A 17795-nucleotide genomic window follows, 5' to 3' on the forward strand; every position below is an offset into this window, starting at 1 on the left:
ACCTTATTGCTTTGTTTTATCTCTTGTGCTATTGTTTTATATGAGCTCTGAGCTTTAGCTTTTTGGTGGTTTTACTCTAATGGGTGTCTATTATACTGGTCCAGGCATAATGTGATTCTGAGTATTTCCTGCAAGGCAGGTCTGGTCTTGACAAATTTCCTCAGTATTTGCTTGTCTGGAAAAGTTTTTATTTCTCCTTCATATATGAAACATAGCTTTGCAGAATACAAAATTCTAGACTGGCAGTTGTTCTGCTTAAGGCGAGTGAAAATGGGGCCCCAATACCTTCTCACTTGTAGGGTCTCAGCTGAGAAATCTGCAGTTAGCTTGATGGGTTTTCTTTAGTAAGGTACTTTATGTTTTCACCTCACGGCTCCCAGGAGTTCCTCCTTCATGATGACTTTGGCCAGTCTGATGACTATGTGTCTTGGTGATTTCCTCTTTGCAATGAATCTTCCAGGTGTTCATTGAGCTTCTTGTACCTGGATGCCTTAATCTCTAGTGAGACCAGGGATGTTTTCTTCAATTATTCCCTCAAATAGGCTTTCCAGCCTTGTGCATTTTCTTCTTCACCTTCAGGGATGCCTGTGATCCTTATATTTGGTGATTTTACATAATCCCATATTCCTTGTAGGCTTTGTTCATTCCTCTTAATTCTTTATTTGTGACTGACTGAGTTAATATGAAAGAATTGTCTTCAAACTCTGAATTTCTTTCTTCTGCCTGGTCTAGCTTTTTCTTAAAACTTTCCACTGTGTTTCATATTTCCGTAAATAAAATTTTCATTTCCAGAAGTTCTATTTTTTTTCAATATGTTGATTTCTTTAGTGAATTTTTCATTCATTTTCCAAATTGTTTTTCTGGTTTCTTTGAGTTAGCTTTTCATTTTCTCTTTAATTTCATTGAGCTTCCTTATAATCCATATGTAGAATTCTTTGTCGTTTCAATATTTTCATTTTGGTTGGTATCCATTACTAGAGAGCTGGTGTTCCTTTTGGGGGGTGTCCTTTCACTCTGATTTTTTGTACTTTCTGAGTTATTTTGTTGATTCCTTCTCATCTTGGATAGCTGTCCCTTCTTATTTTTGGATTTTCTTTTGTTTAGATGGGGCTTTTTTTTCTTCCCCCCTCAGTCAGAAGGGAGTGTCTGTAGTGTATGTTAGGTAAGAACCTTTGGTTTTGCTTGTGGGTGCTTTGATGGTGATCTAGGTTCTGGGAGAATGCTCTGGTTATATATATCCTTCATGCGGTGGTTTTCTCAGTTGCTAGCTGTTTGTAGGCTGTAGCAGTGGTGAGCTATGGGTGTGGGCAGATTCCCTGTCTCTCTTTGATGAGGGAAGATGGAGGCCTTTGAGATCCTTTCTCTTTCCCCAGCCCTGTGATCTTCACAGTGTGAATTGCGTTGGCATGCCCAGCTTAATCTCTGAGACAGTAGCTTGTGCTTGTGGGTAAGAATCAACCACACCCTGTATGACTGAGGCAGTAAATGCTGTAAGGGGCATGCAAATTGACCTCCCTGTCAGTAGGTGGTGCTTGCCAGAAGGAATAAACTGCAGTGTTGTTTTGGGGACCTATGACCAGTTCTAGCCCCTCAGGAGAAGCACTTGAATGCCCCAGGTGGTAGGTGTGGCCCTGGAACTTTCAGGTGAGTCCTTGTTCTCCACCAGAGCAGAGGTGGGTGGGGGAGTGAGGCTGGGTAGGGCTGGGTTGGGTGAGCTTGCCCTCAGGCTCCATAAAATCTGATAAGGTAGCTGTATTGGTGGAGTTCAAAGGTCTACTCCCAGCTTCTAGGGAAAGCTGCCAGGGAAAGGCTGAGGTGGCTTCACCTAGCCAGAAATTCTGCTTGTGGTGGCAAGGGTGGTCTGAGATTCACAATCTGGCTGTCCAGAGCAGGTTTCACTCTTCTCTCCTCTGCCTTGCTCCGTGGTCTCTCTCTGGTGTCTGCCAGCAGTCAGGAGCTCAAACTAGCTGAGCTTCCCAGCAATGGCACTGCAGGCTGGGGGCTTTTCCTGTCCAGGATCCCAACCTGGGCTGAGAGCATGACCTTCCTGTGGAGGGAGGGGTGCTCCACAGTGTACTATGGCTGGGACCCACATTGCATTCTCTTTTCAGTTCTACCCATGTGGGCTCCTGAGATTAGTTCACACATCTCCCCTTTGTGCCCCCAAGCAATGTGATTGAGACCTGGGGGTATGGGATCTGGCCAGTGGGCCTGTCCCGGGTCCCTAAAGATAAATCTCTGACTGTGCCAGAGAGAAGCATGCCAGTCCTGAGTTCCCTATGGGGTGCTCAAGCAGGTTTCATGTCTCTCCGCTTCGGGGTGTGCCCTGCTCTGATGGAGCAACCAGGCAAGCAGCACTGAGGAGGGCCGGTGAGCATGGAGCTCATAGTCCAAGCACCCCTTAGGCTTCTGCAGGTTTTTAAGAGGGAAGGCTTGAGCCCCACTCTTGTGGAAGCCCCAACGGTGGGGAAGCAGCAGCTCCTGAGAGTCCTGACTCAAGCTTCTTTCTTGGCAGCTGTGGGTGGGGGAGGGGAAAGAGAGAAAAAGAGTGTGGCTGGAGGAAAGCTAGCACGTTAGTAGTCTCTGTCCCTCTCTCAAGAGGCAGTTGACCTGGAATGTCCAGGCTCTGGGGTCACGCAGATCCCCTGGGACCCACCGGCCCCCTGTGGCTACCACAGTCTGGGCTGGAGTTGGGAAATGTTTGTGTTGGAACAAGCAAGACAAAAACTGAGGGGCTGAGGCCCCATGGAGAGGACAAACATGCCTGGTGGCTGGAGAAGCAAGATGGCACCTGCCACCTCAACTTGGGTCTGTGATGATGGGACATACCTCCAGTGGGCTGGCAGTCTGGTGCTTTGTCCTCAAGAAGCTCCCAGTACACTGGCGGCGGCAGCTTTTAGACTCGTGAGGGCCGAAAGGCTCTCCAGCAGCTCGGGAGCCTGCTGACTGCCAGAGACATGAGGGAGGGAGAAACCAACCGCTCCACCTACACTTTTCGCTGGACTCCAGGTCTCTCAGGGGTTGACTTCTGCTGATACCTTGCTCCTTCTTATTCTGCTCCACAACCTTTTCCACATTCTTATTCTCCACAACCTTGGAATCTCTGGTAGGTTCTGGCACTTTTCTCTCGGAATTACACCCGATCTATGTTTGTTTTTCTCTTTTTCATCTAAAACTTTTCCTTCTATCAGAGATGATCTGGCAGCTGGCATCTCTAGTCAGCCATCTCCCCTATCTCCCTATATGGAACTCTTCACATCAACCTTCCCAAGCTACCACACCCAAAAACTAGAGCAGCACGAGTGTTTGAGAATGTGCCACATTAGACATGGCTCCAGCCACAACCAAAAGCAGAAACTGCCCAACCCACAGGGACAAGAGAGGAAAAAGGGTCTAGAGCCATCAGAATTCCATAAATAACCACTCCCATGTGTATGAGCTGATGGTGTTGGCTTGCTGCTGCATTCCAGAACCTTCTGGGGTCTGCCCAACCAGGAGAAGCACCTGAGATGCTTATGTAAGGAATTCACTGCAATGGTAATAATAGCTGTGTTTTCAATGCCTTGTAAGAAGGAAAATCAATCACAACTACGACAAATGAATACATAAGAAGGAGCTGATCATCAACTGGAGCAAGGAAAAACAACTGCCCTGGCCAGTCTGGCTTCTCCGATTGGAAGGTTTTATTAACCTCAGTCAGCATGCCCACCACAAAAAAATATATAGTATTAAAAACAAATTTTTTTAAGAGATAGAGGTCCCATTGAGTGAGAACAAGGTTATGGAGATCAAAATATGCCCCCAAGAGACACAGTCATGGACAAAGCACCCTGAACTTCATACATGAGCTCCATTTCTTTAAAAAGTAGGTTGATTCCAAGGCTACATCTCAGTGAAAATTGCCACAAATTAGAGGGTCCCTCCACTTCCATTAGGCCCTTCAGGCATGACCACACTTCCCAAATCTCAGCCTCTTAAAAGCTTAAGAGAAAACTTAGGGTCACTGACGGTAGGGAGAGATGAAAGAAGAAAAACCTGAAAATCAAAATGATTTCCCCCCTTTGGGGTGATCTCTGTCAGTTCTCTTTCCCAAGGTAAATATCATCTCTGCTAATCTCACAGGCTAATATTAAAATTAAATATGGCAAACTGCTTCATATAACATTTCTCTGTGTGGCGATCCTCGAGACTGTATATTTACCTAAGACACTCCCATCGGACTTCCAAATTGGACTAGATCTTACAGCCCAAGAAAACAAGATTACTGCTATTTACATATGACTTCATCACACTTGCAGACTGGCTGTCCTTTAAGCATACAACTCATTTGGGGCAGATGGGCAAAGAATCAGCCATCAGTTCCAGGATCTACCCAAGATGCTTTCAATTAACTAAAGCTGTAGCACAGTAAATAATACTTTAGGAACCTCAAAGAGAGCACGTACCTTCCAAAGGGCCCCATGTTTTTGGAAGTGGGAGCATATTTAGGCACCAGAAAGACTTGGCTCAAAATAAAGGAGAAAACAGGCTTGCGAAACCCACTCACTTCAGATCTGCTTCCCAACTTTGACATGCTTTATTAGACCTAATTGAAATTGTGGGTAGATACTGGAGGGAAAGTTTCCTGAAAGACACAGGAAACCACATTAGATTAGAAAGGATTTAAGTATTTTCCTTTATGTAGAACTCTTTGGCTCATACACAGAATGTGGAATAGTACAACCAATTCTTGGAGCACTGAGTTTTGGAGTGGAGGTGAAGTAGGCTAAATTGGCCTATCGATAAGCAAGAATAATCCAACAAAAAAAAAAAAAAAGAATTAAAAAAGGGAAGAAGGAGGCAAACCTATAGAGACAGAAAAGAGATCAGTGGTTGTCGGGGATTTCAGAGGAGAAAGGGAGAAGCACTCGGAAAACCATTCTGTGGGATATGGTAGTGGTGGATGGACGACATTATACATTTTTCAAAATCCATAGAACAGTACAAATAAAGAGGGAACCCCAATTAAATTAGGACTTTAGTTAACAAAATGTCTCAATATTGGCCCATCAATTGTAATAAATGTAGCACACTAATACAAGATGTTAATAATAATAAAGAAAACTTTGAGGAGTGGGACATATGGGAGATTTACTTTCTGCTCAATTTTTCTGTAAACCAGAACTACTCCAAAAAATAAAGTCTATTAATTTTTTAAAGTGGAGTAGTCATTGCAGAGAATGAAACAAAGGGAAGAATGAAGTCAGGTTAATCAACCAGTATAGAATCCATGTTGGAAAGAAAATAATATTACAAATCACTGTGAGGGTATAAAATGTCAAGACAAGCCATATAGATTAGCAGTTGGGTGCCCTATGCTTATATTTAACTTTCTCCAGGCTTGTGCACTGCCTTAGGAATACATATGTTCAGAATCTGGAAGCCATGCTGTTTTTGCTGAATACCTTTAACAGGGCAATAATAATCACCAATTTCTCAGAATACACAAAGAAAAAACATACCTCCCAAAGATATTTAGAAGAGACACAAACTTAATATCTACCTTTCTTTGACCTGAACATTGATACTAACATTGAGAAACAAAAACAAAATAAGGAAAACACCTGTTCATTGGTTAAGTTGAAGACCCAATTCCATTATATGCCCTGAATTTAAAGATGAGCAATTTAAAAAGCTGATACTTCTCTACTGGTTTTCTGATTTTCTTAAGCTTCATATAGGCTAGTATCATCATCAATGATACATACTTGGGCCTAAATTGCCTAATTTCATGAAGCATTTTTAGAAATCTAGAAATCTAAACATGGCATGAGCCCATGTTTCCTTTATTTTTACCTAATTTTTCTCTTAATTCCAGTTTGAAATTAATTGTAAATTCTTAGATGGCCAGTTTCTTCTATTTATTAACAATGAAAGCTCACATTTATTGAGAGCTTGGTTCAAAAACCAAGCACTGCCCTAAATAGGAGAAACAGGTGGCCAAATAATTCTCTAAATGAGTAATTCCTATTTTATTCTTACTCCAGGAGAAATCTCAGAAGAATGAGAGGTATTATTTTTCCCTTCCTTTTTCCTCTCTGCCTGGGTGTGGAGTAGTGGGATGGCGGGGCAGGGGGGATGTTGTAGAAGGGGGGCCTTAACATCCCTCCTATGTGAGGGACAATGAGAAACACAAGCCCGCCAGGCACCTGGAAGGTGAACATTCCCTGCTTTTGTTTGCTAGTGCAGCCTAAGAGGAAAGCTTTCCCCAGGTGATGCTGCTGGAGGCAGAGGTGGCTGTACCTGGAGGAGGAGGGAAGCTCCAGATAAGGGGGAAATGGAGGTGATTGAGAAGGTGTGTTCCACAGGGGACTCTAATGAGGCTGGACATGAGTCCTGGAGAGAAAAAACACTAATGACTGACGCCTGAGGAGCCAGGTAAGATCTCTACAGCCCTCTTGTCTGTTCTGGAGAGCAGAACCACCAACCTGAGCCAGGAAGTCCCACTGGCACTGTTGGGTGGAAGACTTAGAGCTTCTTCTCTTGTTTTCCAGAACCTTGTATGCCCGGAAATTTTACACGATCCTTTGAGGGGAGAAGGCAACCAGTGCCCTACTAGAGCTGGCCATGCTGGCTCAGAGCCAGTTGTTAAACTTGCAGGAATTTTGTGAGCCAGTTGTTAAACACAACCATTATTAAAACTTAAATCACATAAACTTATAATTACATAATTCATATTAAATACAAAAGCAGTAAATACTCAACATTCATCGCTTCCTGAGTATTTGACTATATTTTACTATTATCTGTGCTCTTGGTGTTATTTACCTTACTATATCTAAATGGTGGAAATGCTGTTATGAGGTGACTGATATTGTGATGTATAATAAGAAATGCATATTTGGTCTTTGTCCCAGTTCCTGTCAAACAGCTCCTAAAACTCTTGAAATTGCCTAAGTGATAGGAGCATCTTATATTATTCATAACCAGCCTCTTTTACCTGCACCTGAGTTTATGTTAATGAGATGGCTTTTGGAAAGCCCCCAGATAATCACTGGATGGGGCTGGTTGCCAGAGGAACCATCCATGTGATTACAGGTTGGAACTTTCAGCCCCACCCCAGACCTCTAGGGAGCAGAGGGGGTCTGGAGAGTGACTTACTCACCAATGGCCAATGATTTAACCAGTCATACCTACATAATGTAGCCTCCATCAAACCCCGAAAGGACAGGGTTTGGAGAGCTTCTGGGCTGGTGAACACAGGGACGTGCTGGGGGTGGCCCACCTGGAGAGGGTGAGGACGCTATTTGCCCCTCCCCCATGCCTTGCCCCAGGCATATCTTCCATCTGGCTGTTCCTGAATTGTGCCCTTTTATAATAAAATAATAATCTATTAAGGAAACTGTTTCCCTGAGTTCCATGAGCCTTTCTAGCAAATGACCAAACCTGATGTGGGGGTTGCGGGAACCTCCGATTTATAGCCAGTCGGTCAGAAGCACAGGTGACAGCCTGGACTTGCAGTTGGCATCTGAAGTAGGGGCAGTCTTGTGGGACTAAGCCCTTAACCTGTGGAATCTGATACTATCTCCAGGTAGATAGTGTCAGAATTGAGTTAAATTGGAGGCCCCCCAAGTCTACTGAGAAGTAGGAGAATTGTTTGGTGTGGGAACCACCCCCCACCCGCAGCCCCCGACAGCTGCTGTCAGAAGTGCAGAAGTGTAGAGTGAGTAGCGAGAAACAGCAAGTTGTCCTACTTAGGGTGCCACTGCACATCCTTGCCGGCTCCACATGGAGGGACGTATGACATTGGTGGCTTGTTGTCAGTCTTAGTGGGCGTGTTTATACTACAGAAATTGGCAAAGCCTACAGGTCGAGGTTTGATCTATTGTTCTGGACCAGGAGTCAGCAAACCATGGCCTGCAGCAGGACAAATCTAGCCCACCATGTGTTTTTGTAAATAAAGTTTTATTTGAATACAAAAGTGCCCATCCATTTATGCATTGTCTCTGGCTACTTCGGCCATTTTTACTGCTTTCTCTCCAACAGTAGAGTTGAGTAGTTGAAGCAGAGACTGAAGGGTCTGCAAAGCCTTAAATATTTACCAAAAAGTTTTGCTGACACCTGGTCTAGACTTCAGAAAGGGATTTAAAAAAAAAAATAGTTGATCTCATAGAAGGAAAAAGTAGAACAGAGGATACTAGAGGCTGGGAAGTGTAGCACGAGAGATTTGTTAAAGGATGCAAAAATTACAGCTAGATAGAAAAAATGAGTTCTAGTGTTCTATATTGGCAGTCCCCAACCTCTTTGGCACCAGAGACCAGTTTCATGGAAGGTAATCTTTCCACAGACTGGGTGGCAGGGGGATGGTTCAGGACGACTCAAGCACATTACATTTATTGTGCACTTTCTGTTATCATTTCATTGTAATATATAATGAAATAATTATACCACTTGCCATAGTACAGAATCAGTGCAGCTTGTTTTCCTGCACTGTAGTCCCAACTGGGGGTGATGAGGGACAGTTGATTTATTACGGTCTCTGTGCAGTCAAACCTCTCTGCTAATGATAATCTGTATTTGCAGCCACCCCTCAGCGTTAGCATCACCACCTCAGCTCCACCTCAGATCATCAGGCATTAGATTCTCATAAGGAGTGCACGCCTAGATCCCTCACACGTGCAGTTTACAGTTTTCACTTCTATGAAAATCTAATGCTGCCACTGATCTGACAGGAGGTGGAGCTCAGGCAGTGATGCAAGAAATGGGGAGCGGCTGTAATTACAGATGAAGCTTCGATTGCTCACCCACCTGCCACTCACCTCCTGCAGTGCAGCCCGGTTCCTAGGAGGCCCCAGACCAGTATCGGTCCACAGCCTGGGGGTTGGGGACTGCAGTTCTATAGCACTGTAGGATGACTGTAGTTAACACTAATAGCTTCCAATAGCTAGGAGGAGGATACCGAATGTTCTCAACACAAAGAAATTACCAATGTTTGAGATGATGGATATGCTAATTACCCTCATTTGATCATTATAGGTATCAAAACATCACCATGTACCTTATAAATATGTACAATTATTACGTGTCAACTAAAAAATTTTTAAAAATAAAATCTATGAAAATACAAGAAATTGGTAATAGCTTTTGCCCCTGGAGAGGGTGGGTGGGGATTAGAATCTAACGTAAGATTTCTTCATTGCATATTTTAAAATAATTTTTGTTTCTACCATGCATATATTTTTTCAATAAAAAGTTAATTTTTAGAGAGAAAAGGAAGGGATATAGAAATGCTAATAATGCAAATTAAATTTAAAAGTGTGTTGTACCTGTGGCCTGTGGTTGTGTTTGAATAGCATAAAAAATTAAAGAAATATTCTTCCAATAATCAAAACTGTTATCCAATTCAGTAACAAAGATAGTCAGATCTAGTCATGTTGCAAACTAGTGAAGTTCTGAAATACATCTTCATTATTTCATTTTCATAAAACTCAATAACATAAATGAAAATATCAACCAACATCGGTATCAAAACTATACACAGGGAGCCAGTTGTTACACATTTAGCAACAATGCCATCACCGAATCCAACTGAGTAATTCCATTCAACTGCACACCACTATGGTAATGGCATGCCTTTCTGCTGAATCTGTTTGCTTTTCAAAAAAAGAAACTTACACATTTCTTGCAAGTGTTGTGGAACATATTCATAACATGCTATTTAAACTTCATAACCATATGATGATGCTGGTACTACAAACCCCACTCAATAGGTGAAGTAAAAATAGAGAGGTTAAGAAACATCACACAGTGTTGAAGCTAGGATTCAAACCTAGAGTTATTGATCTGAATACACACATTTGAAAAATACAGTTTCAGTAGCCATTGTTTGAAAAAAGAAAATCAACAGTGAACTCAGTTATACTTTTAAGATGAACTTATATTTTATTATAATATCAATGTATTAATGTATTTGAAAAAGGTATGTGTGAAACAATTATTCATTCTACAGACAATGTGTCACATGGATTCATAAACCTCTCGTAATAATTCAGCAGTGACCTCAGAGCTCTGCGGCCAACGGCTGGAAACTTTGGAAACAATTCTTGTGGCTTATCTTTAGATCCCTCTTGCTGAGAGACCAGATTCCCCACCATACACTTGACCCCAGACTTTGCTCCCTTCCCCATGAACCACAATTGAAGCAACAAAGAGCCAGTTTTGAACTGGAGAAAATAAACAGTGTTTAGGACATATTTGTTGGTGGCAAGGACTGGGCTGCAGGGAGGGAAGCTGAATTTTAACATAATTCAGAAAGACTTTGTGGTCCATCTTTCTGGACCACAAGCTCCTTCATCAGATATCCCCAGCCTGATAGCATGGTCTGGCGCCCATGGGACGTCCCTCCACCGAGCAGGCCTTCCCAGCGTTGGGGACCTCCCGGGGTGGCAGTGGGGCAGAGGGTTTCCTTGCAAAGGCTGGGTGGTGAGAGCGAGCCGGCACATGAACACTCCGGCAGGCAGGCTGGAGTGACTAGAGTGAAGGACTTCTGAGGGGAGAGGTAAGAGGTCCCTGGGATCAGTTCTAAGCTGATAAGTTCCAAGTCTGAATTGTGTTTTTTTCTAAATGATGTCACATATAGCAGTAACACAGCGAGTGCCACCACATCCTGACCTGCTCCCTCACCCCAGAGAGTGGTATTCCCTGGGCCAGGACCAGGCCTGGAGACCTCTGCGTGGGCAACATGGGAGGGCAGGTGAGCAGAGTGACTGGAACTTTCTGCCCAAGAAGCCAACAGGGGAGTCTGAGTGGTCACAGACCAGGGAAGTCACCGGCAAGAGTGCAGCCATGAATCCAAGAGCCAGGGCTCGAAAAGCAAGGACAGGCGATGTGGAGAGGAAGCCTGGGGGACCTGGAGTGACGGCTAAAAGAGGCACCGCCGTCGGCAGCCGGCTGTGGTGTGCTGCCCGGGCCGCCTGGGTGGAGGCTGAGTGGAAGGAGACCACACAAACAGCAGCGAGAATTACGATGTACAAGAAAATCGAATTTTCAGTTTTTCTCTTTTGCCTTCTTGGGTCATTAATTATTGTGGTTTTGAGAACAACGGAGTACAAAACCCACAATAAATTCCATAGAATGCTTTAAAGTTAATTATGTAGTTCAAAAAGGCAAATAATCTGGACAAAAGCAACGTGGAGAAGGGAAAATGTGGTGTTCTTTAATACCTGGACCTTATGCAATGCCAAGCCCTTGCTGGGCACCTAGCCCAACACGTAGCCCAGACTTCCCCGTGCGGCAGTGAAGTTCAGGTGCATGTTAGTTACTGCAGACAGACAGCAGGACAGAGGACTCCTCCTCCACCTGCCACCATCACCATCCGGGGAAGACAGAGGAATAAGGGGTATGAGGCTGGCCTGCAACCTCAGATGAAAAGAATCTTCTCAGTTCCTTGCCCTTGGAATGAGCAAATATCCTATCAGAAACTGTGCAAGGGGCTATACCCTCCTCATCCACGTTTTGCCTACAAATCCCTTCTTAGAGGTGTACGGTCTCACACACACTCCTATCGTTACACTGAAAACACTTTCAAGAGAGTTGCCAATCATTACCTTATTGCCAAATCCGCTGGCTTCTTTTAAGTTCTTATTCTCCTTAGTTTCCATAACACTAGACTGCCTCTCCCTGCAACCAGGCCTTTGTGAAAAGAAAAAACAAAAATGATTTGATGTCTACAATATGGAGATGGAGGGCGAGGCACGGGGCCAAGACAACACTGGTATTTCGCGTGTGTGTGTCTGAAACGTGTTGCCAAAACAGACACTGGGAAGTTGGGAAGGAAGCAGGGTGTGGGGGAGAGTTTTAGATGTGTTCCGCAGGCTCCTGGAGAGCCGGAAATCCAAAAACGGGTAGGGGGCCATCTATATAAAAAGAGTTGTTCAAGTCGTGGAAAAGAATGTGGCCACACGGAGAAAAAATACAGGGTGCCCTGAATTCAGCCTCCCTCCCTGCAGCCCAGTCCTTGCCACCGACAAATACGTCCTAAACACTTTATTTTCTCCAGTTCAAAAGTGCCTCATTGTTGCTTCAAATCTAAAGCCCTGTGCCTGGCATTCAAGGCTCTGTGAAAGCCTCTAATTTTCCCACTTGATTACTCACTACTTTGAGGCAGCTCACTCCTTCTGGGAGCTCACCCCTGCCCGGGGCCAGGCCATTTCTCTCACCTTAAATGGGCTCCTCTTTAGTCCTCCCCTGCAGGCTGCCTTCCCCACACTTCTCCCTCATTCTCCCATTTGAATTCATGCCCCGGCCCATTTGTCAGCTGTCATGAGGAGCACATAATTTATTACTGCAAGATCATCTTCTATTCCTTCTCCCTTCGTCTGAGTGCACCCTTTTCCCCAACCAAATTGGCAAGAGGGCCGTGCCTTTACTACTTTTATGATTTTCTGAAACGTCCAATAGACAGCAGGTGTGGACTATATCTTTGATTGACGGATGATTGCCTAATGTGAACATATGCCTCAGTGAAACTAAAAAACTGATTACTTGCAGTATCAAAGGAGATTCTCTTTGCAAACTTATTCACTCCATATTCTTTTTTTATCATGGCAAAATATACATAACATAAATTTTACCATTTTAACCAATTTTAAGTGTACAGTTCAGTGACATTAAATGCATTCATACTATTGTCCAACCATCACCACCATCCATCTCTACAACGTTTTTTACCATCCCAAACTGCAACTCTGTGTGTGCCCACTGGACACTAACTCCCCACTCCGCTCTCCTCCCAGCCCCGGTCACCTCTATTCTACTTTCTGTCTCTATGAATTTAACTGCTCTAGGTACCTCGTATAAGTAGAATCACACATATTTGTTTTTTGTGACTGGCTTATTTCACTTAGCATAATGTCCTCAAGGTGACTACACACTCTTTTAACTAGTTCCCAGCCAAACTTGAAATCCATTCTCTTCTACGTATTTGGCAATTGGTACGGCATGAGCATTGACCTCAGGGAAAGAGACCAGGACCTATCAGAAAGGTGCCAACCACAAATGACCCACACCCCAGGCCCACCATCACCACCCTGCGACCCTTACACAGCTTGTCAGAAACACGTCTGTTTTGGAATATGAGGAACACTGCACCTGAAAGTACTTAGCATGGAAACAGCATTGTACAAACTTCTTTATCGTCTCACCAAATCTTCACAACAACTCAACGACCTAGACCTGTAGTCTTCCCATTTTAAACATGAGGAAACCAAAGTGTAATGAGGCCAAGTAACTTGTCCCAAATCACAGCCAGGGAATATTGGAGCTGAAACTCAGACACACAAGCTGGTGTCCATTTGACCTCAAATGCCTCACTCTGAAACACCCAGCACAATTGCCCAATACCCCCACCCAGTGTAGAGAAAAGCAAGGAAATCCACCAGATGGTCCCAAAAATAGGACCTGAGCAAAATGGTTTGCAGCATTGAAGAAAAGGAAGCTGAGAAGGTGACTTTAAAACAGTATGAGTGTATAAATTGTGATCAGACTATTAAAGTCTCTTTTAAAGAGAGGAGAACAAATGGGCTTCAAGGGTAGCAGGAGGAATCTCATTAGTAGGTGGGTTATCTGAGGGTTGCAAGTTCCCTTCCTGGGAGATGGCAGGAGAAGGAGGGGCTCGAACTTGTCTCCACGCAGCCGCCTGGAGGCAGAGAGCAAACCGGGTGATCTTGTGCGACTCCCCCCAGCAGGAGAAGTCCCTGAGGTAACACTTGTGAAGCCTTTGAGTTCCTGGAAGAAAGGCTCTCTAGAAACACTAGGCAAGTGTCATAAATATGCATGTGTATTTTATTCTCTGTTATCATTATAGTCCTACTGGGTGGGGTGCATGTCTGACACTCTCAAAATTTAAGGGGCAATGTCCCCTTTGATTACAGGGCATTCTGCAGTGAACTAACTTCCAAACTATCTCCAACTTGCATTCAAGCAGTATCTTTTAAATTCAAGCCAAGTGGTGAGTTTGCCTTGAAGTGACTATTTCACTGCACAGGGAAGATGCTGGCTTTTCATTTCCATGCCTTTATAGCTGGTTCTCTATGCATTGCCTCAGAGGCTGAGTTTGTCAAGATAAGTAAACAGCAAAAGCCGGCGTGCTTTTTCTCAGGGTGACCCGGTCTTCTGAGGCAGATTAAGTCTAGTGAAAGGTGACACCCAAGTCATCCTCCCTTCAGAATTTCTCTGAGAGAAAAAATGAAACCGAAAGCATGCCCATTCCAGATGACGGGAGGCATCTAAACGTTTCAGTCATTCTTACAGATAAATTTATGCTCAGATCTAGGATTTTTCTATAGCAGACATCTCACCTTTGTCTTACATTCCTTCTGCCAAATCTATAAGCCTTTGTAGTTCATGTTCAATTTCCACTCTTCTTGCTATGTTAAAGGGACTCCTAGTGAGTGGTCAGGCTTCTACCAAGCGTTTAATTCGTTACGATGCCTCGTGTCCACCTTCTCCTCCGGGTTGTCTACTGCTGATCCGTCATCCTGTAATCCGCAGCGTGATGTAAATGGAGTTTCAAAGCTGCATGCCTGCTGTGGCTTCTGAGGTCACTTCACCGTGGGGATTATCCAGATTTTCATTGTCTAAAAATGTTATTTCGTATGTGCTAATTATATAAACATCTGGATGAATTCAGACTGGTATTTGCTTACTTTTCTACAAAACGGAATTGGCTCCAATGCACTAGTATATATGGGGGGAAATGAAAGATAATGGAGTTATTTCTGTTAGTATCAAAATGTGGAAATTCTGTCTTCTAAAAATGTGGTTATACCTAATTCCCAAAATTAATGCCTTCCCAGTATATACAAAGCAGCCGATGTCCATGATAGACCTCTCACCCTAGAATGTAGTGTTTTTTAGTATATATTTGATGCATTGACAAGCGCTGTAGGCAGCTTTTGATCTATTGGCAATTTTGTATTCAGAGTCAGAACATGTATACACAGCCACCAAAATCAACCTTGGCACGGTCAATCCTACCTTTCCAGTGAGGCACAGGACAGAACCCCAGAGAATTCCTAATGGTGTAGCAATGCACATTGATCACTGACGGACGGAAGATCGGAATACCCAAGTCATGACCCAGTCACTTCTGCTCTGGAGACATGTCCTTCGCCTTCCCCCAAGAACACACCAATTCATTTATATTCACACACCACCAAGCCATTTGGCTATCGTCAAAGTGGCTGAATTAAATGGGCGAAGATAATCTCCCAGAAATTCACCCCATACCCAGACCAAGGCCAGCCTTAAAATTCGCGCTCGTTACTCACTGAGCGGATGAAGCACTGGTGTCCTGGTGCTTCAGGTGAACACGGAGACTTCCAAGGTTGATACCGTCTACTCTAGTACAGCACAGTGGGCACGTGGTGACTGTTGTCATGCAGCAGAGGGTAACAGAGACAAAAACGAGACACACAGATTGGGAGACAACATTGCCTCATGCAGTTGAACTGTCACATTGACATCAGCAGACCAAGGAGTCATGCGAAGCCTCCAAGAATCAGAGAAGGACCCACAGGCCTGTGTAGCAAGACCATAATCTGGTCGAACAAGACTATTAGTCAGGAGGATTTTGACAATCGTGCTAACACAGAGAAAGAACCTCCAGTTCCGACTGAGAAAGGAGGGCTGCCTGGCCCAGGGACACAACAGCTAGTCCCAGAGGCAGGTCATCTTCCCCAAGGAAGACAACTAACTGGTGCTGGTTCTCAGTCTGATGCCAGTAAGCATTCAAATTCTTTCCCAGGCCCCTTGTTGGACGTCCATGCTCACCTACAACCTTCTGATTACACAGCATCTTCCCAGGTCACATGCACATTTCAAAACAATAAATTGGCATTCTGGTCTGTACATCAGCCTTTTTTGAGTTTGGTTAATGTTGGTCCATCCCTCTGAGACAAATCCAGTGAAAACTCTCTTCCCTTGTTTTTAGGCTTCCCCCCATTGTTTTAAACAATGAACACATATTACTTACCAAAATGGGTAAATATTTAATAATATGTTGATTTCAATTATGATGTATGAAACACCGTGATACACCACAGAGTAACGACAAGAATAAAATGATCCCATTTGGGGGAATAAAAATTAAGTAAATTATTTTGTCAATTGACTGGCTCGTAGGCAGTTTGAAGGCAGAGGCTGGGTTTTTATACTTTTTATATCTGTGCTGTATGTTTATTTTGTCCTCCACCACACCTGGCCCACTGCTGGGTTTGTGAGCATGCAAGTCTTTGTTAGTTTATCAAGTGAATAAACCACAGCTGCCAAATGCAAGCGTGTGACGCAAACTAAGCCAAATGCCTTGACCTATAAAGCCAAAGGACAAAGCCTCAAACACCAGTGGGCCCAAGAGGGACGGTCCTGACTCCTAAACAGGACCCAAGCCATCCTGTCCTCAGAGAGCAGGCAACCGGCTCACGGGCTGGATTTCCTTCAACTACATCATCTTTGGCTCCTGACGCAGCATGTGAAGGGGGAAGGAAACCTTGGGACTTCGTGAGCTCTTTGTGTGCCCCTCCCTGACTCCTTCTGAGGTCACCGCTGGTATGGGGACGTCCCTGGGTCTAGATGTTCTTGCAAGCAGCAGCAGCAGTGACGAAGCATTGTCAGCTCTCCCTGCTCACTGGGTGAGAAAAGATTTTTCATTTCATACATCATTTACAACTTGCCACTGTGATTCTAAAAAACCAGTGGGCTTTATCGAGTTAATGAGCAAGAAAAACATATTTGGTGAGTGTGTTAATTTTTTGAAAGTTCTATAGAGCCCAGGACATTAGGCAACGTGCATGGGGTGACTGGGTGCTCCGGGGAGCCCCCTCCCCCGAACTGATTCCACCCAGCTCTGGGGGCACCTGGCTATGTACTAATCATAAGTCAGCAAATGTGTCTTAATAGAAATTAAACAGCAAATACGTCACTCACTTTGTGTTCTATGTGTCTTTATGTGGGAATATTTGGGACCACGGGCAAAGGTCACCACTGGCCTGACCGAGTGTCTCTTCCACATACTGGTCTCAACCACAAGAGAAGGGAACATGGCGGAGCCGCTGCAATGACAATTGGGATCTAAGTGGGGAGGAAACCCCACAGAATCACAGTGCTCAGGACTTCCAACGCGACGTAGGACAATCCGTCTAAAGCATAACGCAGTAACGAAGGTGAAAGACTAGACATTTGGATGAGATGGCTCTGCCCAAGGACCAAAATAAGATACTGAAATAAGTCTTCATTTATTAAAGGATCCTTTTAGAGTTCTTATCCTTATCTATCAAAATCTCTGATACTTTAAGCTGGTTAAATACATCTCAGAATTAATCTGCCCATGAAACTATTGAACCAGGAATTTTGTTTTCACAGTCTCCGTCTTTGAGTTTCATCTTAAGTTACACATCTGAGATCGATCCCCAGCAAGCTCCCGGTGCCAACAGAACTCACACCCAGAACTGAGAGAGAGAACACGCATTTTTCTCATCTCTTTTCCACACAGGGGAGGTGTGTGGATTTGTGTGTTATTAGAGATGGGGAAATGTTTGCGGCACTATTAAACTGCAACTATGTGAATTGAATTGAATTTTAAATTGAAACACAGAATGATAGCTACTACTAATATTCTCCTGTAAAATTGACAATGGACAGGGGCAACATTTTAATGTTATAAAATTCATTTAAAGAGAGTCAATTTCTGGACTCCCACCTATCACAAAGATTACCACCTATAAACACACATGCATACACACAATTCAAAACTCCCGGAG

This window comes from Eulemur rufifrons, chromosome 15 (assembly GCF_041146395.1).
Source record: "Eulemur rufifrons isolate Redbay chromosome 15, OSU_ERuf_1, whole genome shotgun sequence".
In the NCBI taxonomy this organism is placed as follows: domain Eukaryota; kingdom Metazoa; phylum Chordata; class Mammalia; order Primates; family Lemuridae; genus Eulemur; species Eulemur rufifrons.